A 23715-nucleotide genomic window follows, 5' to 3' on the forward strand; every position below is an offset into this window, starting at 1 on the left:
AGGAATAAACCATGAATATAATATATTTCCTGAAGATTGGAAGCAAGTTTTTCTAATGATTTTGACTTCAATACAGTATGTTGTTTGGGACAAACAAGAGTGTCTTTCCTATAGTCATGTCTCCTCCTCCAGTCTCTTATCTGCAGTTCCAATCACAGCAGATAATACTGGGCTTGATTTAATCACTCAGGAATCTGTGGAATTTAAATTTCCTTTGGAGGTTAAATTGATTCCTTCTCAATTTATCTATCTTATTTGGTATATCATCGTATGGATGATATTTTAATTGGAGCTCAAAAATATAACTTAATTGGCTTTCTGAAATATAAAACGATTTATGTGTCGATTTAGAAAACGATTTAGAATTTTAGAAATAAATTCTTTTAAATCTCCCACATCAAAATCTTTTTTCTGAGTCTGTGTCTGTTGTGCAGGGGGAGGCTGTGTTTGATGTGTGGGAGATCCACCTCCTGTTGCCTTCGCTTCCTGCTTCTTTGAGGCCATCCTGCCACGTAAGCTAGTTTTACTAAAAAAGGAAGTTCTTCTTCCTCTCCCACCTCCACAAAAACTTCTGAAAAAGTCCCCCAGATTTATTCAAATAAAAAGTAAAGTAAAGCAAAGTCCAGTATTGAAAAAGGAGAAATTTCTCTCTTATTCTCTTATTACCAGCGAGGCAACTTCGTAACAGTTTAAAAGCTTTGTAACAAAGCAAGATAAGTTCAGCAATCCACACTCGCCAGCTCGTTAACTCTAAGGCTAAGCGCCATGTTTTTACAGTTCACTTTCACTCATCCGCATTTTTTCGTTCAGTTTAGAAAGCCAGAAAACTCTAATACTTGCGATTCCGAGTTTCAGGGTTCAAGTAAAAATATACTGCTTGTTAAGGCTGGTTCCTTTCCTTTAAATTTGAAGTTTCCTGTAGCCGGCTTGTTCTGCAAAAGCAGACTTGTCCCACGCTGCCCGGAGTCCAGCAGGTTGAACGGGAGCCGCTCCTGTTCCCTCCCCTATTCCCCGGGGGGGTTGCAGGGGCTCAACCTGTGCCCTGCGATCTCTCTTCAAAAATCCTAAGGATTTTGAAGTTTTCGAGCCGCTTCTTAGTCGCGAAGCGGCTCTACAAGCGGCGGGGCTGGCGGAGCTTCAAAAGGCACCGCCGCCGCCGAAGACCACCATAATCTACTTCATTATCAGTTATTTCTTAATATTTCCTCCTAGTAAACTACACAAAAAATATTGGGAGTTTTAGAACAGCAAAAAGTATATTGAATGGCTTTATTTGCCTCATTACCATTAAAAAAATGTTTTACCCTTGTTGAAAGATATGAGAAAAGCAGAAATTTAGGCAGAGTTTCAGCCCCCACCTTTATCAATGGGCCATTAAGAAGCTGAAGCCACCTTATTTTCCACAACAAAGGAAGGACAAAATTACAGGGGCCAGCAACATTCAAGCAGACATGGGACACAGGAAAGAAAAGCACACACCCAAGAAGGAAAAAAAATCAAGTCAAAGTAACTAGAATTTTTAACACGAGGAAAGGAGAAAAACACAGAAATAGCAAGCTGAATAATTATAGGGAACGAACAACTACAAAGGGCTAGGAAAAACAGAGAGTAGACTATAAAACAATTATTTATTAAGAATTTCAAAAGACTTTAAAGGGTTACATAGAAAATCAAAAGATGTTTTAGAATATAAAAAAGGGTTACTCTTACAGTTCAAACAGGCTAGCCTCGGAACGCTGTGCTTGCATTTATTTCTTGCTTGCCTTCCTATAAACAATAAACTGATTCTACTCTCAAGCAGCTGACCTTCAATCATTTCGAAGCAATTTCTCAGCCGGGAGTTTTGAATTCAAGAAGGGAAAGCTCTGCCTCTCAGCAATCCTTAAAGGGAAAGGCTTCTTTTTCCTTTCAACACCTTTATTTAAGCTACTGCTGAAATTATAACCTTGGGCGTACTCGAGCCTGTCGAAGAAATGGAACTGACTTAATAGATATCATTCTTTCTATCTTAAAATCTGATTTTCACTTTTATTTTCAGAATAATTTATTTCTTCAGTGTGCTTTAATTGACTATGTAGGCTGTATTTCATATCATCTGCCTACAGATCCTAGGTTTACTTGCTTAACGATTTCCTCCTTTCCTATTTATCCATTGTTTTCCTTCTCCACTATCGCAAGCTCTTTGCTTTTCTGATGGGGGAGGAACAAGAGGAGTGATTGCTTACAAAGATCCTCATGACGACATCTGGAAAGTTTCCTCTCAATGTTCAGAATTGTCTGTTGTTATCTTAGCTTTCCACATTTTTTCTCAACAGCTTTTTAAACATTTGCTGTCATGGGTCTGCCTTCTACGTTAAAAACAGACAATGGCCTTGCATATTGTAGTCGCTCCTTTGCTGAATTTTGTGGCACATGGCAAATTAAACATCTTTTTGGCATATTTTTAACTCTACAGGACAAGCCATAGTGGAGCACACAAATTTTACATTAAAGTCTGCTTTGGATAAACACAAACAAACAGGAGGGATTCCTATAGGTCTCCCTGGTAAACAGGAATGGTTAAATAAAGTTCTGTTTACTCTGAATCATCTTAATATCACAAATTTATCAACTCCAGTAGATGATCATTTTGGAAGTAGAATAAGTCATCCCCAGCCACAGGTAATGTATAGATTATTGCCTAATCCCGAATGGCATGGACCTGTTCCCTTATTGACATGGGGAAGGGGATATGCTGCTGTGCTTACGCCTACAGGTCCGGTGTGGATCCCTGCTTGGTGTGTGAAACCGTGGAAGGATGGCGTGGCACGAAGGACTGAAAGACCCAATCCCGAACTTCTCACTCAGCCTGCAGAACCCTCAGCAGGATCGGGATCGAGCACTTCGCCAGGCTCATCAAGTGACCTGGGGACAGATTAAAGCTCTTTCTGTTCAATCTACAAAATTGCTACAGGAAAAGAACATGCCGCAGACGCCGGAGAACTTTTTAGTAGCGGCTTTTGCTTGTTTAAATGCTAATTCTGTAACCATTATAATGTGTATTATTTTTATGTGTATTTTCCCTCCTTGTGCGGCTACGATGACTTTGCAATATGGAATTCCAGAACAAGGTCTTTGGGATCAAAATTCCTATATATGGGATGTACAAAATGTCTCTTGATTAGTAAACAGGACAGATTGTTGGATCTGCATGTACGTTCCCCCACATGCCAGAGGAGAACTTTTAATACATGCTATTCGTTTTCATGAAACCGGATGGAATCAACATCCTTGGATCCCTGGAACGCTACGAAATGAAAATGTTAATTATCCTATTTAGTTATGCTTTAGATATTATTTTAGCAGCCAAGGGTGGTGTATGTGCTTTGATTCATTCACATTGTTGTATGTACATTACTGATCATAAAGCAAATATTTCAGCTACAATTGAGCACATGGAAAACATGATTGCAGATAATCCAATTGGCTCCACTATTCCACAATCTCCATGGGAGTGGTTATGGTCTTGGCTCCCAGATTTTGGATGGGTGCGACAAATAGTATCCATCGTTATACTAGTCATCATTGCTTTGATTTGTTGTTGCTGTTGCATACAATGTTTACCTGGGTTATTAGCGATATTTCGTCCAAGAATTCGGCCCTCCAAATCTGAAATTATGTATGCTTGCAAAATATTAAAAAATAAAATAAAAAAGGAGGACATGTGGGGATGGTGTTATCTCAGTAATTGGCAAACCGTGCTGAGTAAACAACGTCAGCACAAAGTCCTAATCTCATCAAAGACAGGATGTCTGGCAGAGACCCTATCTCAGATATGCAAGGCATGGGGACCCAGCACGTAGGCATTGTTTGTCACAGGAAATACATGAGGGAAACACGAGGGGTCCATATGGAATTCATGAGCATTCTTTAGCCAATCAGTATCAGTAAACGTTGATTAATGTTTTGCCATGATAGTTGTAAAATGACAATAAAAGGGAGCCTTTTGAATGGGGTCAGGGTGCCTTGATCAAGGTGCCTTCCCACCGAGGGGCCTTCCCGTGAACCATCTTCCTGCCTACGCGTCTTTCTTCATCGAAACAACACTAACTATTACAGAATTCAAAACTCTCTCACACTTGTTAACTCCCCTTTTAAAAATTATACTTCAACCTTCCTTTTATAAATTTTCTTATCACATTTCACATTTGTAAAAAAAAACTAAAAATCTTATAATCCATAATCTTATTTTAAACATTTTAAAATCTCTTAATACATTAGCAGAACATTCTCCAAAATATAAATTTCAAAACTTTCAAAAAGTTATCCATTAAATTTTAAGTTATCCACCTTTAAACTTCAATACTTTAAAACTACAATAAAATTCAAAAAGTTATCCAACTTTAATTAAATCTTTTAACATCATGAGACAATCTCCAAAATATAACCAGTCTTTCTTTCTTTCTATATTTTTTCCAGTCCTTCTTCAATAATACTTTCTTCTTCGACATTGCTCCTCCCCCGCTTTTATTTTCAAAAATTTTGGGGTTTGAAATTGTAGTTGGTGTGTCTTTGGAATTCGTTCTCTTCTTGGGGTTGTTTCCTTTAATTTGAAGCCCCCATTTTGACTCTTCCTGCATTTGTAGTCCATCAGTTCGTTCCTTAAATATTGATTCTGTCTGTAGGGCCAAAACTTGTCAAAATATTTATCAACCTGCAGTAAAGAGTCCTCTTGCTGTTTCTCAATTAATTGAATGGAAGCCTCTTCCAAAACCTCCATTTTCGGTATAATAACCTCCATTTTAGCCCCAACAGTGTCTCTTTTATCCTCCAAAGTCACATTATCCTGATTAATTTCTTCCTCTTTTCCAGCCAGCAAGTCATTATTATTCCCCAATTTAAAATCTTGAATAGTTTTTAATTATCTGTCTTATCTCAACAGTAAAAGATTTTAAAAATTCTTTTAAGTCCTTCGCAGTCTCCACTTGTAAATTTGCTGACTCATATAATCCATCTTTAATTTCAGCCATTTTTCAATTGCCTCTTTATGTTTGTATTAATTTGGCTATCAGGTCAATAAATCCAATTATTTTCCACGCAAATTAAAGATGTAAGTTAGTTAAAAACAATACCACAGTCTTTTCCATTCCACTTCCACTTTAAATCTTTTTCTTGAATAACCCGATAGCTTTAACAATGTTACTGATGTTAACAAGGACTTTCACTTATAAGTTTCATTTTCACGCCCTAAGGTGCCATCTTTGCCTTTTTAAACGGAGTTAACATACAATACTTGCATTTTCAGTCTCCTGGATTAACTCTGCAAGCATCCAAAGTCCAAAATCCAAATTCTTTATAATCTTTCTAGTTGCTTTGCTGGTGTGGTCGCGACGCTTCGGTCTGCTTATTTTTAAGCAGACTCGTCCCAGCTCCGGAGCTCTAAAGGGCTTTCAGGGAGCTCTCACCCTGCAAACCCCAGGCTTAAAAAAAAAAAGTCTGGGGGTCTAGGGGAGCTCTACCCAGACCCTTCTGCTCTTCTCTCCCCCTTTTTCCCTGGGGGAGAGTTTTTAAGCTGCTAGACAGCTGATTTTCGCTGTTCTAGCGGCTATACGGAGTCACGGGGCTGGAGCTCCTAAAAGGAGCTCCGTTGGCGTTTTGCGGAGCCACCGGAAGTCTTCGGTGCTTCGGCAGCACATATACTAAAATTGGAATGATACAGAGAAGATTAGCATGGCCCCTGCGCAAGGATGACACGCAAATTCGTGAAGCGTTCCATATTTTTTCTTTAACTATCAAAATAAACACGACTCTTAATGCTCAAAAAAAAAAAAAAAGAAAATGGATACTTATTAAGCAATTGGAAATTGTGGATTGCAGAGAGACACCATCTGGAGTAAAAAGGAACATTGCAACTTGGTTCTTTGTTTTGGAAAATTGTGAACTTCACAGATAATAACCATGGGGACTTGTGGAGGAGGATTTTCTTGTCTACAAGAGGCTTGACTTTTGGAGGGAAAAAAAAGAAATAGAAAGGAATACAATGGAACTTTTATAATTGGAGCAATTATTTGATTTGGAGAATGGAAATAAAAGAAATAACTATAATGTTGCACAGAGGACAAAATTTGAGGATATAAAAATTGAAATGGAGTATACATGTGTGGACAAGAAAATGAAGATGGAGAAATAAGACATAGAAGTGGAAAATAAAGAAGATAAAGATATTGTGATTAAATATGAACAAATAATTGAACATGTGAATACTACTAATAAAAAGGAGGTCTCTAGAGATTATATTGAGATTAACAATAGCACAATGATGATTATACTGAGATTAATAATGATATAATGATGATTATATGGAGATTAATACTGAATGATAAAAGAATAAAAGGTTGGAAAATATTAAGAAATTTAAAGAAGTCCAGGACCTGAATTTATAAAATGACCATATTGAGATAAACAAATATGAGAAGAATTATGTTATAGATATTTAGAAATGAAATAGGGACTGAAGCTAAAATATATAGAAAATAGATTACATTAAAAGAAATATAGCAATGGATATAATGAACCAATTTTTTATTAAGATGTTAAAAGATACTACTTGAGGAAATTGATGGTTATAATAATTGGGATATTGTTTAAATACCGATAACAATTGTTATAATTTGAATATTTTTAATAATATAACTACAAAAGTAAAAGATGATTATGTTGGGAGTAACAGTGAGAAAAATAAAGATAATTATACTGGGATTAACAGTAACTAAAATGATTACACTGGGATTAACAGTGAGAAAAATAAAGATGATTACACTGGGATTAACAGTGGAATAGAGATGATTAAACGGATTAACAGTGAGAAAAAATAAAGATGATTACACTGGGATTAACAGTGAATAAAGATGATTACACTGAGATTAGCAGTGAGAAAAATAAAGATGATTACGCTGGGATTAACAGTGGAATAAAGATGTATTTTGTACATTGGGATTAACAGTGGAAGGATAAAAGAAAAAGGTTAAATTAGAAAATTGATAGCTATAATAATTGGGATATTGTTTAGATATGTATAACAATTGTGATAATTTGAACATTTATTACCTAAGTGAAAAAGAAAAGAAAACTGAAACAATATATGATTATGATTTATAAACAAAAATTACTTAATTGGTGTTATATAAATGGTATGGTTTGATAGATAGAATTTAGGATAATTGGGAAATTGTGTTAAAGAGCATTATTTGAATTAAGAACTATGTTTAAATGTTAAATTGCTATATTTCTAAAATTAAAAAGATAAGATTTAAATTTGATAAAGTAATAATGGAATAAAGAGTTAATGAGCATAATGAAACATAAATATGTTTGAATTGTATTGTTAATAGTGAGGATTTAGGGTAAGAATTGTTGTATTATGAGTTATTAATTGAATTAAGAATTAAGGTGGGTTAATAGAAGGGTTATTGTTTTGATTAAGTAAATATGTGTTAATTTTTTTTAAGATGGTATTAGTTGTATATGTGATCTAAGATTTAGAAATAAGTGCTATGGCAAAATAGAATAGATAAAATTTTGTTAAAGATTTTGTTAAAAATTGAACAAAGTGATGACCAGATCAAAGCTCTGTTCCGAAAGGACGTAATTTGTATGTTTGGAAAAAATAAAAAAAACTTTTTGAAAAAAAAAAAGAATTACCAGAACAAATAGAAACCAGAGATTGGCAGACAACTAGGAAAATGGAGAAAGAAACCCAACTACTGTCAATAAATGTGAATGGATTGAATGATTTTGTGAAAAGAAAAAAAATACTCACAAAATTGGTGAAGGAGAATGTAGATATTATATGTCTCCAGGAGGCGCACATCCAAAAACAAGACCAGAAATATTTAGAATATAACAAATTGGGGAAATTGTTTTCAGCACTGGCAGAAAAAAAAAAAGAGGGGTGGTGGTATATATTAGAAAAGAAATAAAAGCTAACTTAGTTTATGTGGACCCTAAGGGAAGGGTATTATTGCTTGAATTAACAATAGGGGAAATTAAAATGTTATTAGCTAACATTTACGCCCCCAGTAAAAATCAGAGGGAGTTTTATAAGAAAACCCATGAAAGGATTATTGGGACAGGTTGTAAAAACATATGTATAGTAGGGGACTACAATGGAATAGTAAATATTAAAAAATATTATGTTAGTGATAAGAAAAAGCAAAAAAAGACGAATGTATTACCGAAAACTTTCTTTGATATGGTCGAGGAGTTAAATTTGATAGATGTGTGGAGAACATTAAACCCCATTGGAAAAAAAAAATACCTTTTATTCTAATCCTCATAAATCTTTCTCAAGAATTGATATGGTATGGGCAAACAGGGAATTAAGCAAGGAGATAGAAAATGTAGAGATCCCACCCCAACATCTGGGCAGATCATAACCCTCTGAAAATAATATGGAGAGGTCAAAAGAGGAAAATTAAAAGATGGACTTTGAATCCACAGATATTACAAGAAAATGAATACCTCCAGAAGATTAAAAAAGAATTAATCCTATTCCTTGATGTAAACAAAAAACAACACGCCTCCCTACAGAATTTATGGGATACAATGAAAGCGTACACAAGAGGGATAACAATAGCTTACATGTCAAAGAGAAATAAGGAGAAACAGAAACAACAGGACACATTACTGAAAGAAATATGTTAGCTAGAAAAAAAGCTCCAAGTAAAGCCAGGCGATGAACAAACTAATGTTAACATTAATCAAACATAAATTAAACTTAATAGAACAAGCAGAGTACACAAAAAACATTACACATACGAAACAATATCTTTTTGAAAACGCAAATAAGCTGGGGAGGTGGTTGGCATACAAATTAAAAAAAGAAAGAGAAAGTAGGATAATACATCAGTTGCAGGATGAGGTAGGAAATTTACAAAACAAGGAAGAAGAAATAAAGATTGCATTAAAATATTTCAAAAATCTATCTAGACAAGAGGAAATTGAGACAGACAAAATAGAGGACTATTTAAAAGAGGAAAGTATGCCCATACTGGAGGAAGAAAAGAGAATCTTGTTAAATAGGGAGATAACAATTACGGACTTAAAAGAAGCAATTCAAAGACAAAAGAACAATAAGACTCCGGGACCAGGTGGTCTGCCAGGGGAATTTTATAAAAACATGGGGGAAATAATATAACCAATACTTTTAGAGTTTTACAATGAGGTTTTGATGGAAGCAAAAATGCCTGTTTCGTGGAGGGAAGCATATATCACGGTGATTATGAAAGAAGGTACTGATTCAAATCAAATCCAAAATTATAGGCCAATTTCACTTTTTAATGCTGATTGTAAGATTTTCATGACTATCATAGCAGGAAGGATAAAAAAAATATTAAATGAGATTATTCACCCAGACCAAAATGGTTTTCTCCCATTGAGACAAATTAGAGATAATATAAGAATGGTATTAAACATATTAGAATATTATGAAGTCCATCCAGAGAAACAAGCAGCGCTTGTTTTTCTGGCTGCTCAGAAAGCATTCGACAATTTAAATTGGCATTACATGATTCGACAAATCAGAGAAATGAAATTTGGAGACAAATTTGAACAAATGATTGAAGCAGTATATTCTTCCCCAAAAGCAAGTATTATAATAAATGGAGATATTACAAGACCATTCGAAAGAATGAAAGGAGTTCACCAAGGATGCCCACTGTCACCTCTGCTCTTCATTTTGACATTAGAGTTGTTATTAATGAAAATCAAAGCAAATTCAGAGATTAAAGGAACCAAAATCAGAAAGGAAGAGTATAAAATACAGGTGTTTGCAGACCTGGTATTTTTTTTATTGAGGACCCAAGGGAGACAGGACCTATCCTAATATGGGAAATAGAGAGATATGGAAAAGTATCGGTCCTTAAAATCAATTTAAAAAAAAAGATAGTTAAAAATGTAGCATCAAAACAGAAAAGAGAATTAGAGGAAGAATTAGGACTACAGAGTACGGAAAAAATTAAATACTTAGGGATATGGCTGACAGCGAGGTGTTCCTCGATTAAAGAAGACAATTATGTGAAATTAATACAACAAATAAAATTGGATTTGGAAAGATGGGGGGCATTACAGCTATCTATACTACGTCGAATTGCAACCATCAAGATGAATATTCTGCCGAAATTACTCTACCTTTTTCAAACTATACCCATAAAATTGGAGAAGAATTTTTTTACGGAGTTGAATAGAATTACAACAAAGTTTATATGGGCAGGTAAAAAAGCAAGGTTAAAATTAATAGATCTCCAGGATAGTAGAATCAAAGGTGGCTTTGGGCTTCCAGATTGGCAACTGTATTATAAAGCGGCAACTTTAGTATGGGTCAGGGAGTGGATTAACTTGAGAAACAGAAGATTACTTACACTGGAAGGCCACAACTTACAAAAAGGATGGCATGCCTTCTTATGGGACAAGGAGAATAAATCTCATTTATATTTTTTTAGACATAAAGTAAGGGAAGTTCTGATGCAAATATGGCAAGCGACTAAAAGAAAACACTATATGAAAGTCCCCACTTGGTTATCGACAATGGAAGCGATGATCCACCCTAACACTCTAGATATAGGTAAAATGGTTAAATACAATGAAATTTTAGACAGCCAAGGGAATCTAAAAAATAGGCAGGAATTGGAAGAACAGGGCATAATTATAGATTGGTGGCCTTATTTGCAACTTCAATCATGGTACAAAAAAGACAAAGATGAAAATGGAATTGAGATGGTGCCGCAACAATTGGACAAATTATTGATTGGCCCAGATGAAAAATTGATAACAAAAATTTATAACTACTTATTAGAATTTGATAGAGCTGAAGATAGAGTGAAGGGAGTTATGATAGCGTAGGCAAAAAATGTCGGGCATAGTATTGAATTGGAGGATTGGGAGAAAATTTGGAATAGAAATTATAAGATAACTAAATCGGCAAAATACAAAGAGAACCAATATAAAATGTTGTATCGCTGGCACTTGGCACCTTCTAGATTAGCGAAGATACATCCAAATTTAAGCCCGAACTGTTGGAAATGTGGTCAAAAACAAGGTACCTTTTATCATACATGGTGGTTGTGCCCTGAAACAAAGAAGTATTGGAAGAAAATACATAGATGGTAACAGGAAATAACAGGACATCAGATAGAATATACCCCGGAACTATTTCTCCTAGGGATAGCTAAAAGGAAATACAATAAAAGAATAATATATATCATTTTACATATAATAACCACAGCAAGGTTAGCTTTCGCGCAATGTTGGAGAAATACAAACATACCTTCCGAAGGTTTAGTAATTAAAAAAGTATTTGACTGTGCTGAAATGGATAAATTAACAATTTATTTATTTATTTATTTTATTGAATTTGTATACCGCCCTACTCCTGAAGGACTCAGGGCGGTGAACAGCCATAGAATAAAACATACAAAATTTAAAATAGAATAAAACGAATTAAATAATTTGGCTGAACAAATTTAAAACCCCAATAATTTAAAACCAAATTTAAAATTTCCATTTAAAAAGGGGAAAAAACTTAGGTCAGGCCAGCTTGATGAAATAAGAAAGTCTTGAGCGCGCAACGGAAGGTATGCAGATCCGGGATCCTCCGTGTCTCCGGGAGGAGCTTGTTCCAGATAGTAGGTGCCCCCACAGAGAAGGCTCTCCCCCTGGGGGCTGCCAGTCGACATTGTTTGGCCGACGGCACCCGGAGGAGCCCCTCTCTATGGGAGCGTACTGGTTGGTGGGAGGCTATTGGTGGTAGCAGGCGGTCCTGTAAATAACCAGGTCCTAAGCCATGGAGCGCTCTAAAGGTGATAACCAAAACCTTGAAGCACACTCGGAAGACCACCGGGAGCCAGTGCAGCTCGCGCAGGAGAGGTGTTACATGGGAGCGCCACATCGCTCCCATCACCACCCGCGCGGCCGCACTCTGCGCCAGTTGGAGCCTCCGAGTGCTCCTCAAGGTGAGCCCCATGTAGAGAGCGTTACAATAGTCCAGACGGGAGGTGACGGGGGCAATTGAACTGAAAGGACAAATAGATTCGGAATACTACGCAATATGGGAGAAGTGGTACAATTGGATTGAGAACAGAAAACAGGAAAAGAAATAGACAAAATAGAAGTAGAATTAAAATGTATAGTAAAAATGTATAGAGTGTATTTGAATTGGAATGGTATGGTATGTAAATGGTCGCAGTTCTGCATAAAATGAGTAAGATTTGTTTACTTGTAAAAATGCAATAAAAATATTAATGAAAAAAAAAAAGAACAGTAGATAATACAGCAGACCTCCAGGTGTTGTTCTTCTCTTATCAAAAGTTCCCAAGGTTGTTTTATTATTCTAGAAGTATGACATAGTATATATCCATTCACCAGTAGATGGCGCCTTCAGCTTAAAGATCAATGTTAAAGATCCACTTTAAAACTATTCTGCCAATTATATATTTTAAATTGATTCAAACAAGAGTATCAAATAAACAGTCAGATGTCCAGCATTTTAAAATGCCTGATCAAAGTCATGCCAGTATGATTTATACATCCAGTCTTTTAGTATTTTATAGCTTTACTTATTTCTTGTTAGGGTGAAATTTCTCTCTGCCTCTCCTTAATCGCCACTTAAAAACATTCCAGAGAGCCTCTTTTCCCAGATTTTCTTTTCGGGTCAAATCCTAAACAAAAATTAAAATTCACCTCACCCAGCTCCAATCACTGTCCACTCACACCTCTCCAGCACAGTCTTAGTTTCTTTGGCAGCCCCTGCTTCACAGCAGCCATGATGGCTGCCTCGACTTCATCTTTGGGAGAGAGGGAAGAAACCCTGGGTCCAGCAGGAGAGCCACCGCTCTCCGCAACCTACAAGGTGCCCCTCCTTGTTAGTCACCCCTACAGGGTGACTTTTGCCCCTTGGGGGGCCCTCCGATGAGGATTTGGCATGGGGGTGCGGAGCCCTGCTCCCCTACGTCGATCTCGCAGCGACCTCACCAGAAGTTCTGTCCAGTCTCCAGCATTGTATGTAGTCTATCATCAGCATATAATCTCAAAATATTAAGACTTGTTTGTTGTTACTCATAGTTTGTAAACCACTATATAGGGTCTGACAACCAAATCTGGCCCTAGGTTCTGCCTCAATTTACCTTCCCAATGAGCAACTGAGTCAGAAGATCATTTAAAAGCAGTTTATTAGGGTACCCTGATAAAGTGGGGTCTCTCTATGAAAAAGGAGAGAAAACCCTGAGCCCCATGTTTTGCTCCTTTTTATAGTTAACACAACAAAGAAAATGCAAGAGGAAAGTTGATTGGACAGAATAAAAGTAACCTCCCCTTTGCATAGGAAATCAGTTACATGTAGTCAAACATGTTACATATTTGCATCCCATAATATTACACATGTTCATTAAAATGAGGTCTGACATCAGAAGGGGCACAATTGTAAGGAAAATGGTTGTTTGGAGTTCACAAAAGAGATAAACCAGACCCCAATTTGTACCAACAAACGTTTTCTTATCTGGAGCTAGTCTCCAGTTTGTTTACCAGTTTAGGAATGTTAAAAGCTAATAAATCTGAACATCATTTTAAAAGAGAGAAAATAAATCAAATTAAAATACAAAGTAACTATGTTCGTTAACAAATTACAAAACCCATGTCATTTGCCCCTCATAATCCCCCCCCCCCCTTTGATGCTAAAGGGCAAATAAAAGATGCCCTTTCAGCATCGCCAAAAAGAAGGAAGTTTGGACCAACAGTATCAGGGACCAAATGCACAGAAGAGTCAATTTGGGGGGGAAAGGAATAGGAGCCTGGTGGAAACCAGCGCACAAAAATCACATTGTACTGGGCAGGCACCCTGAGTAAAAAGAAACAAAGCAAAATGCGTAATATATCAATCAAAATAACAAACACCAAAAATGGTGTCAATTATGTCAAGACAGACAACCAGGAAGGAGTAATTTTTTTAAAAAAAAGTGAAGAAAAAAAATAGGCATCCACACATACTACAATATAAAACATAGCCTACGTTAAAATACATAAAAAACTAACCCTGTGCATAACAATGGGCAGAACAATCAGAAGTAGTGAATGCACATATACCTCATATGTGTACTCATTAAAATCTAGGGTCATGTGGGGTCAAATAGCAATTAGAGACACAGGGAGACTTCAGTAGGTAGTATCTTAATGGCATTGACAATAATATGGACATAGATTACTAGCAATTCAGAAATAAGGAGGAGGGCAATGCCAATTGAAGAGCCTCAAACCAGGCAAATACCATGTATAAGATACTGTAACCCAGTATAAACAGCAGGCCCAAATATCCAAAATTAACCATCCTTTGGAGGTATTGTGGCTTTTCAACACAGCAGAGACATTAAAAGTCCAAATTCAGTATGTCATATTCCCAACAAAAATGACCATTATGTGGAGGGACGTGCAATATATGCAAGAAGTATAGATCTTCCTGTATCAACCTAGTGACTAAGAAATAAGATGCATCCAGAAAAAAATGGGGCCATGAAGAGTTAGGGAACTCCCAACAAAAAGGGATGCCCTCCATAGGTGGTTTACACACTCAGAAATCTGCTAGCTCTAAACGTACAACAAGGTAGAGGACATTTGATGAAAAAAAATTAGCCTTCAAAGTCAATAGGTGACCTAGGTGTAATATTGGCCATCTTGTTTAGCATATTCCATGCTATGCAGTCCCTCTGCGCTATGGAACAAGAAATTCTTTTGTAGAAAGAAAATGTAAACACAAGGTCAGTTATCCCCATAAATTACTATCCTCACAATCTGCTACACCCAATCTTCTGCAAGTATTCCCTGGAGGTTCACTAGATGGGTTTCCCTAAGGTGTAGCTAGGCTATAAATACATTTCAAATGCATGAAACATCAACAAGAAATACACATCATAAATGAAAGGATACAAATAATTACATACATACAAATCAATACCCAAATGTTCCCCATCCCACTGTTCTGTTAAGCTAATATAGCTGTTGTGACTCCGACCCCCGAGCCTGTCCTAACAGAGGGAGAGGACTCAGAAGGTGAAGGAGAGGATTTGGCAAGGCCTCCCTCTCCAGGACCCTCCTCTCTGGCAATGCCTCAGGTTTCCTCCGAAGGCCAAGAGATATGCCAGGAGCAAGGCACTTCGGAGCAGCCACAGATAGAGAGCAAGGGGGATGAGTTTTGGCTGGATCCCAGACAGCATCGGAAGGATAAGCGCGCGCAGCAGAGAAAGAGGCGTGGGCAGGCCAGAGATTGAGCTGAGTCACTGGACCACACCCCACAAGGGATAAAAGGGGGTGTGTCGGCTATTCAGGCCTTGTGACAGACAAATTGAAAAGCTCGGAAGTCATATCGTGTTTCTAGAACCCTGTTAGAATCTCTTTTTGGATTTCTTCGGACTGGACTTAGACAATTCTTTGCTTTGAGGAATTAATTTGGTATATCGGACTGAGGAGAAAAAAACTCCCTTAGTGAGTAAAATCTCTTGGCAGGCAGTTCATGGTTCGCTGCCAAGACTGTTATCTTAAAGGAATTCCTGACTGTTTGATTCATTAACTCCTGGCTGTCTGTTTGTGTGTGTGCGTGCGACAGGGACAGAACAACAGCATCAGTCTAGGACAAAGTCAATCAGTCAACAGGCTCAGACTCAACCCATCCAAGACCGAGTGGCTGTGGTTGCCGGCGTCCCGATATAGTCAGCAGGTGCCATCGCTGACTATTGGGGGTGAATCCCTGCCCCCCACAGAGAGGGCTCGCAATCTGGGTGTCCTCCTGGACGCACGGCTGTCTTTAGAAGAGCATATGACGGCCGTGGCCAGGGGGGCCTTTTATCAGGTTCGCCTGATCCGCCAGTTGCAGCCCTTTCTGGACCGGGATGCCTTGCGCACGGTCACTCATGCCCTTGTCACCTCCCGGCTGGACTATTGTAATGCTCTCTACATGGGGCTCCCCTTGAAGAGCACTCGGAGGCTCCAACTGGTCCAGAATGCGGCCGCGCGGGTGGTTATGGGCGCAACCCGCTGTGCCCGCGTGACACCCCTCCTGCGCGAGCTGCACTGGCTTCCGGTGGTCTTCCGGGTGCGATTCAAGGTGTTGGTTACCACCTTTAAAGCGCTCCATGGCACAGGACCCGGGTACCTTCAAGACCGTCTTCTGCCACCAATAGCCTCCCACCGACCAGTCCATTCCCACAGAGAGGGTCTCCTCAGGGTGCCATCAGCCAAGTTATGTCGGCTGGCGACACCCAGGGGGAGGGCCTTCTCTGTGGGAGCCCCAGCCCTGTGGAATGAACTGCCCCCGGAAATACGCAAGATCTCTGACCTCCGGGTGTTCCGCTGCGCATTGAAGACCTTGTTGTTCCGCCAGGCAGGGCTGTCAATATAATAATTTTAAATTGGGGTATTTTAAATTTTAGAGTTTTTAAAGCAGCCAAATCTATTTAATTATTTTAATTTTTAATTATTGTTGTGTCTTGTGTTTTAAACTGGCTGTACACCGCCCTGAGTCGTTCGGGAGAAGGGCGGTATAGAAATAAAATTATTATTATTATTATTATTATTATTATTATTATTATTATTATTATTATTATATGGCAGTGCAGCGATGCCAATCTTGTTGTAGCTGAAATGGTGATCCATCTGTGCAGCATCTGTAGTGATCAGCAGGAAAAGTGTACCCAAGTTCATTGTTGTGTATAGTGTGGAGAACTCTTCCCAAAGTGGCTGTAGTTTCTCCACACAGGTTCCTATCCAAATCTACTGAATCAAAAGACAATCACTAGTCATTAGTTCCAGGAAGCCAGGGTTCTATTAGCACTCACCACACATCTATTAATATTTCCACTCAGGTTGCATAATGAGATTATCGAGGATTTACTGTTCTGTTGTGATAGCTCTGTGACGTCCACCAGCAGGAAAAGAGGTTCTTCCTTCCACACTTGGGATATGCAAACCTTCTCCCCTGGGGCTTCACTTGGATAGACTAGGTGAGATGCGCAGTTTGAAGGACCCGTGGTCAGACAGGGGACGAATCAGCTGTTAAAAAAACTTTTAAAAAGTCATAAATGCCATAACTGACTTGGGCTGTTTCCAGCCTTGGAATCTGGTAAGACACCTGGACATCAGCCTGTTGCCACAAGTACCAGAGAAGTCAAAGGCACAGTGAGTGCAAGCCACAGCTCAGCAGAACCCGAAATGTCCACCTTCCTTTTGTCACAATTCCACATATTCCTATTATTGTGTTGGTAAAATACCTTTAAATGGTTCAGTGTCAAAGTCCAAACAGATTAATTCACAATGTTAGGGATGAAAAAAAAAATTCCAAACTTAATTGAATTTAACTGGCCATGGTTGGCCCTTAAATCTTGTTAGGCGTAAGTATATACTGTATTTTTCCTTGTATAAGACGCTACTTTTTCTTCAAAATATTTATCTAAAAATGAAGGGGAGTCTTATACACAGGGAGCCAAGAGAAGCCATGGCCCATCCCCGTCCTCCAGCTCCGCCGCACATGCCGGACGAGCCTCCCGCGATGGCTAACCTGACTCTGGGCGAATTGGTTGTTAAATTACCCCCCGTGCTATCAAAGTGGATCCTGGGCACTGCGCTGCAATGGAGAAATAGGAAATGGAGCAGCCGGCACAAGGGAAGGAGGAGCAGGGAGAAGAGGAAAAGCGGCCTCCTTCCCTTGCGCCAGCTGTTCCATTGCCCGTTTCTCCATTGCACCGCAGCACCACTCTGCAGAGCTTGCCCCACCCACCACCTCCCAGATGCCCTCGCTTCCCCCAAGCATTTCTTTGCCTACCTGATTTCCAGGTCCATCACGTTTCTCGCCATCGTGTGCAGGGAAACAAGTTTGTGGGACTAAAAAAAAAAGTTCAATCAATTCCAACTTCACAAGATCTCTTTTTTTTCACAAGAAGTTGGAATTGATTGATTGAACTTTTTTTTTTAGTCCCACAAACTTGTTTCCCTGCACACGATGGCGAGAAACGCAATGGACCTGGAAATCAGGTAGGCAAAGAAATGCTTGGGGGAAGCGAGGGCATCTGGGCAGTGGTGGGTGAAGCAAGCTCCACAGCATGGCGCTGCACTGCAATGGAGAAATGGGCAACGGAGTGGCTGGCGCAAGGGAAGGAGGAGGCCGTTTTCCCTCTTTCTTCTCCCTGCTCCTTCTCAGGTTAGCAAAGAAATGCTTGGGGAAAGTGAGGGCATCTGGGCGCCAGGCACTGAAACGGGGCCGTCTCTCTCCAGCAGATGCCCAGGCCCACCAGAAGGAAGGGTTAGGGTTAGGGTTAGGGTTAGGGTTACCAGCACTTAAACACAGTGGCATTCCAGATTTCTGAATTTTCGGTAAGAAAAGTGGGGGGGGGGGGTCCTATACATGGGGGTGTCTCATAGATGGAAAAATACAGTGATCATGCAATGTAAGAGAAAGCTGCTACGCAGACTTGTCCTCTCTCCTTAGGAAGACAAATCAGGAGAGATAAGCATATCAGCAGAGCATGCTCCCATACTGTGATAGGACTATATGCAGCCACCTATAGCCAAAGACAAGACTAGGACCCACCATTACTTAATATGTAAAATATTAAATATTAAGCAAAAACATTTAATACTTTCCAATTTCTTGATAATACCCAGAATAAGGTCCTACAAAGCTGGGAAGCTACATGAGAATGTATTCATCATTATCTGGATTTGCTTCCACAGCTAAAGGTTGAATAAAGAAAAAAATCATTTGTCCTGTGTTAAATAGACTATACATTATTATTATTATTATTATTATTATTATTATTATTATTATTTGTCAGACTTCCGGTTGAACTTCCAGCGCCTTCAGTGCGAGATCCATGACCTCCGCGGGTCCGTTCCAAGCTCTCCCTGTCGGGGGCTTCGCTAGAAGCCATAGTCACCTTGGAGGGGTGGTGAAGCAAAGCGGGACCACCTTGCAGGTCGAGGGGAGCTGCATCTCCTCTCCCTGACTCGGAAAACCCCCTCATTCGAAGACTAGGAGCAGCGACAGTCAAAAAGGCTACCATGAAGCCGGGGAACAGCCAGAACCATAAGTTTGTGCAGGAGTAGAGAAATGCTGAATTGTGTGTCGTCTGGGTAAGAAAAGATTTACAGCTGAAGTTGGACCCCCCAAAAAAATTTAAGGGGAATACCTTTTAGAACAATTTGCTACAGCGGCGTGCAACTATTGTGAAAAAAAAAACATATTGGAAATTTAAAGAAGTAAATATCTGTTTAAAAAGAAAATTAAGTGGGAAATGGAATCCCCAAAATAAAAGGCATGATATTAAGAAGGCATATTAAGATGCTGGAACTATAAACTTACCTTTTCTTCAAATAACAGAGCTATAAGATAAACTAAGCAAGAGAAATAAACTGGGTGTGTCAAAATAAAAGTAGAACGGCAGCAGAGTCACAATAAAAGCAGAGAGGAAGCAGAGTGAAGTAAAGAGCACCATCTGCTGATGATAGTAAATTTTTGTGACTCGGGAGTAACTATTGAAATGGAGGGAAATAACTGTTGAATGATGTATATTTATTTTCTAACCACTGGAGACTGGAATATTAAAAAAAGAATTGGTGTCTGGACCCCTAAATACTATTGAATATACAAAAACGACTTGAGGAGTGGAGGATCCCTGAAGTAACTAACTGATTTGATTGTATATTGATTTAAACTTGATTTGGAGGTCTGGTTTCTGAACGGATGATTGAGGAGACCTAAACGAAATGGAGTTAATGACTCAAAATAATAAAGACATTAAGGACCTTACCCTGGAACTGCACAAAGACATGGTGGAAATATTGGATCGTATAGATAGAAGTCTGGAAAATTGTATACAAGAGATGAAGAGCAAAGATCAGGACAAGAAGGAAAAAAATGGAATTATCAACTGGAATAGAAGGAGAATTAGAACTGAGTAACCAGCAAACAGAAGATAACAAGGACGAGACACTATTAAAATTAATAAGAATTGAGGAATTAAAACAGGGGGAAAACACTTTAAAAGATTTAAACAAGAAATGGGAGGAACAAGAAGAGGCTTGGAGGGAAATGATGGGATTTAGAACAGAAAGCTCTCAAATTAAACAGTGGGGAAAGACAGGGCAAGGAGGAAAAATTAAATTATGGATTCAGAATATAAACCTCGAAGTAGATGGAATGAAAGCCTTAAGAGGAAAACACAGGAGACAAGTTAAAGGAAAGGTAGGATTAAAGGAAGGGATCTGGATAAGAGATAATGATTAAGGGGAGAAAAAGAGTTATAGATATGTCATGATTATATGGTAATAATTGTATTAATATTAGAATGATATGGTTGAATGATGGTATTATTAAAAGTGTATAAAATATGACTGTTATGTAGGTAAAGTGAAAGTAGATATATTTATGTGTATTAAATAAATTTTAAAATATATAGAAAGTGTCACGTGTAAATGCCTCACCCACACAAGCAGGTACACATAGCCCAGGACTGCAAGGGTTAACTCACACAATCCATACATCCACCTCCCCCCTAGACCACTCCTTACCCCAGACTCCGCCTCCCAGGTACTTAAGGTTGTCCCACGCTGCTCCAGATGTTCTTGCTGATGATTGCTGTAATGAGAAGACCAATGTTAATAAACGGCTACCTGATTAAGTACTAATGAGTCTATGTCTGTTATTGGGTCCGATCCTTGAGATTAGCAACAAGATGGTAGCAGAGGATGGTTTAATGACCCAATAACAAGAAGATATGCCAGAAGGACAAATCGCAACCGAAGAAAAGAAGAAGCCAAACACCCGAGCACGAACCAAAAGGATGGCGGCACAGCTGTCCCCTCATGGCAACCTCCCGGTGGGAATGCCAGAGAGATCCGATGCCAAGGCAGGCCCCGAAACCGCAACGATGGACAACGGAACAGGAACCGGATACCAGATCAGCCAAGAGACCGACGCTCAAGGAAGCAACAAACTCCGACTCGACATACTGGGGCTGCTGAGATTGCCTACGGCCGATGAGGACCTCATCGCAAACCTCCAGAGCCTGATCCAAGACCATGGAGCAGCGAGAGGAGACCACGACCAAAGCCCAGAACCTGATGGCCACGGCTTGGTAAGAGACTCACCCCCAGCCGAGGCCCCAACTGACAACGAAGAACCCGATCTCGCGCCAAATTTTGAATGGTGGCCATCTTTGTGCGAGCAGCCTGCCAAGATGGCCGACCACCGACCAATTGGAGGCTGAGATTCAAAATGGCCGGCACGAAAAGCATGCACCCCCCAAACCAGCGAGGAAGATGAGCCCTATTGTCGAGTCCTGCCGGAGCTCGCCATCGATGGGGGGTGTGGGAGACGAAGGAGTGGAGATAAGCAGCCGCAGCGAACACACAAACAGTTCCTGGATAGCAGCATTCAGGGCGATGATTGATGACGTTGCCGGGCCTCTCCGATTCTGCTGTCCTCGCTGCTCTGGTGCTCGCAGCTGTTACTGTTAAGGGAGTGGGGGGTGCTTGATTGATAATCACCGGATGTATGTTTAAGGGGCTGAGTTTTTGTTAAATAGCGCTGTGGTGTGATTACACCCAGCGCTGACTTTGAACCAAAACACCGACTTGTACTTTACTTTTGACTGCAAGCTTATCATTGCCAAAGTAAACCCTGATTCTCTGTGTGTTACTGGTGATTATTTCCTATCGCAGTTCTGAACGAACAACAAGCCGAGAGAAAGTCAGCGCTTGGTTCCTTTTCGCAAGAGGTGAGGAGTCCCTGTGGCTTTGCAGCAAAGGGGGGTATGGCAGAAGGGACGGCCTTGGAAGAGCAGGAGTGTGGTGGAGATGTGGAGGGGGAGGAACCACTGATAGAGGAGGTGAAGGAGAGTGTGGAACAGTTGGCAGTGAAACCAAAAGTCAAGCAACCCAAGAGCGCCCCGCCCCGACCGGAGGAGGAGAGTTTTCCAGGACAACGGGCTCGGACGGGGGATTGGTGGGACAGCTCTGTTTTCCTTGGGCCACGGATGGCAACGCCCCCTCGCTTGGGAGCGTGTTTCCAGGGCTGGAGGGAAAGACGATGGACTGAGGAGGATGAAGGGGATTGGGGGTATCCTGCCTCATCCGGTCCCAGCACCATGGATACGCTATGTGAGCGTTTTGGGGAATCTGGATTTCGTGACGCCCCATCCTGGCAGCCCTGGGTTGCAGGGCTGGAGCCTCCAGGTTCTTCTTGGCAGGATACAGGGGTGACCGCTTCGGAGACCCAATTCCGGCTCACAAGTCCTAAATTGAGGATGGAGCGGACCTCTAGACGATCCATGGACCAACCCCCTCCAGAACAAGACCAAGGTGCCTCGTCGGGAGACCTTGGAGCCGGTCCTGAGCCCCAACCAACGCAATTGGCAGGGGGCTTACCTGTTGGGGGTCACGGGGCGACGAGGGACCGACCTAGGCAGGACAGGAGAGCGACTGGAGCAGCGAGGACCCCAGGCCCCATGCCTTGGCCTCCGGGGGCCCCGCCGGGGCTGTGGGTCCCGCAGGCCGTTTGGGGACCACCTGCCCTGCAGACTTCCTTTGACGGAAACCCTGAACGAGTGGCTATTTTCTTAAGCCAGGTGATAAGCCATATGGACCAATATGGACAGTGGTATCCCTCCCAGTGGGCTATGGTGGTTGCTGTTACGGGGGTCCTGACGGGAGAAGCGGCTGAGTGGGTGGCAGGCCTCCATGCTAAACATGCAAGGGAACTCGTGGACCTGGGACGATTTCTGGAGGCTCTTCGTGCCAGATTTGAAGACGAAACAAGCGCCCAGGTTGCAGAGGGGGATTTGTTTGCGCTTAAGCAACGGGGCGTACCAGCAAAGGAATATGTACAGGAGTTCCAAAAGATTGCGGCTCGGTTGGTGGGGTGGCCAGAACGTCTTCTGGTGCACCAATTCCATAAAGGACTAGACCGTGATTTACGGCAAGCCTGCGTGTACCGGGGCTTGCCCCCCAAGTTGAGTGTGTGGTACAAGGCAGCCATCGAATTGGACGTCGGTCTCCGAGAATTCCGTATACGGGGTGAAGGGGTTGCAAGTCAAGGAAAACGACCAGCAGAACGCACACAAACACCCAAGGAGACTAAACCGAATGCTGGCTCCGGCTTGGGGGAAAGGATCCAGCGGCCTGCGTTTCGTTGCTTCAGATGTAATCGCCTTGGTCATCGAGCAGCCGATTGTCCTCATCCCATGCCCCGCAACTTGGACCAAAACCCCCCTCCTAGAGCTGTGTTGAGAGGCAGAGGCCGACCAACATCTGAACGGTCCCAAATGACTCGAACATCCTGTATGGAGAGGGATCCCCTGGCTACAGATACTAAGAAAGTGGTGGCGGAAAAGTTCCCGATTGTGGCTGGGGATAGTGATGACGACGATGAGGACCCACACGACCCGATGGTGAGCGACCCCATCCGACCTTTTGTGGTACCAGTCGTACTCCGAAACCCACGGGCCACCACTGGACGCCGATATGAGGCATTGATTGATTCAGGGTGTACTCGTTGTTTAATTCGTAGGGCAATAGTTGACGAACTTGGGCTGCGGGTTGTGCGGTTGAGAACCCCTATTACCTTTGAACAAATGGATGGTTCATTGCTGGGAGGGGCACCAGTGACTCATATAACAGAAAAGGTGCACCTCGATATTGGGGAGC

General features: G+C 40.7%; 1 non-coding gene across 1 annotated transcript; it reads left to right on the plus strand.

The window, feature by feature from the left end:
* Positions 1–5658: 5658 nt before the first annotated feature.
* On the plus strand, positions 5659–5761 carry LOC139317769 (U6 spliceosomal RNA). The gene has a single exon (XR_011600472.1). It is a non-coding gene; the product is annotated as a U6 spliceosomal RNA (small nuclear RNA).
* The last annotated feature ends 17954 nt before the right edge of the window (positions 5762–23715 follow it).

This window comes from Pituophis catenifer, unplaced genomic scaffold, assembly GCF_029215685.1.
Source record: "Pituophis catenifer annectens isolate HBS135680 unplaced genomic scaffold, rPitCat1.0.hap2 SCAF_5, whole genome shotgun sequence".
Taxonomy (NCBI): domain Eukaryota; kingdom Metazoa; phylum Chordata; class Lepidosauria; order Squamata; family Colubridae; genus Pituophis; species Pituophis catenifer.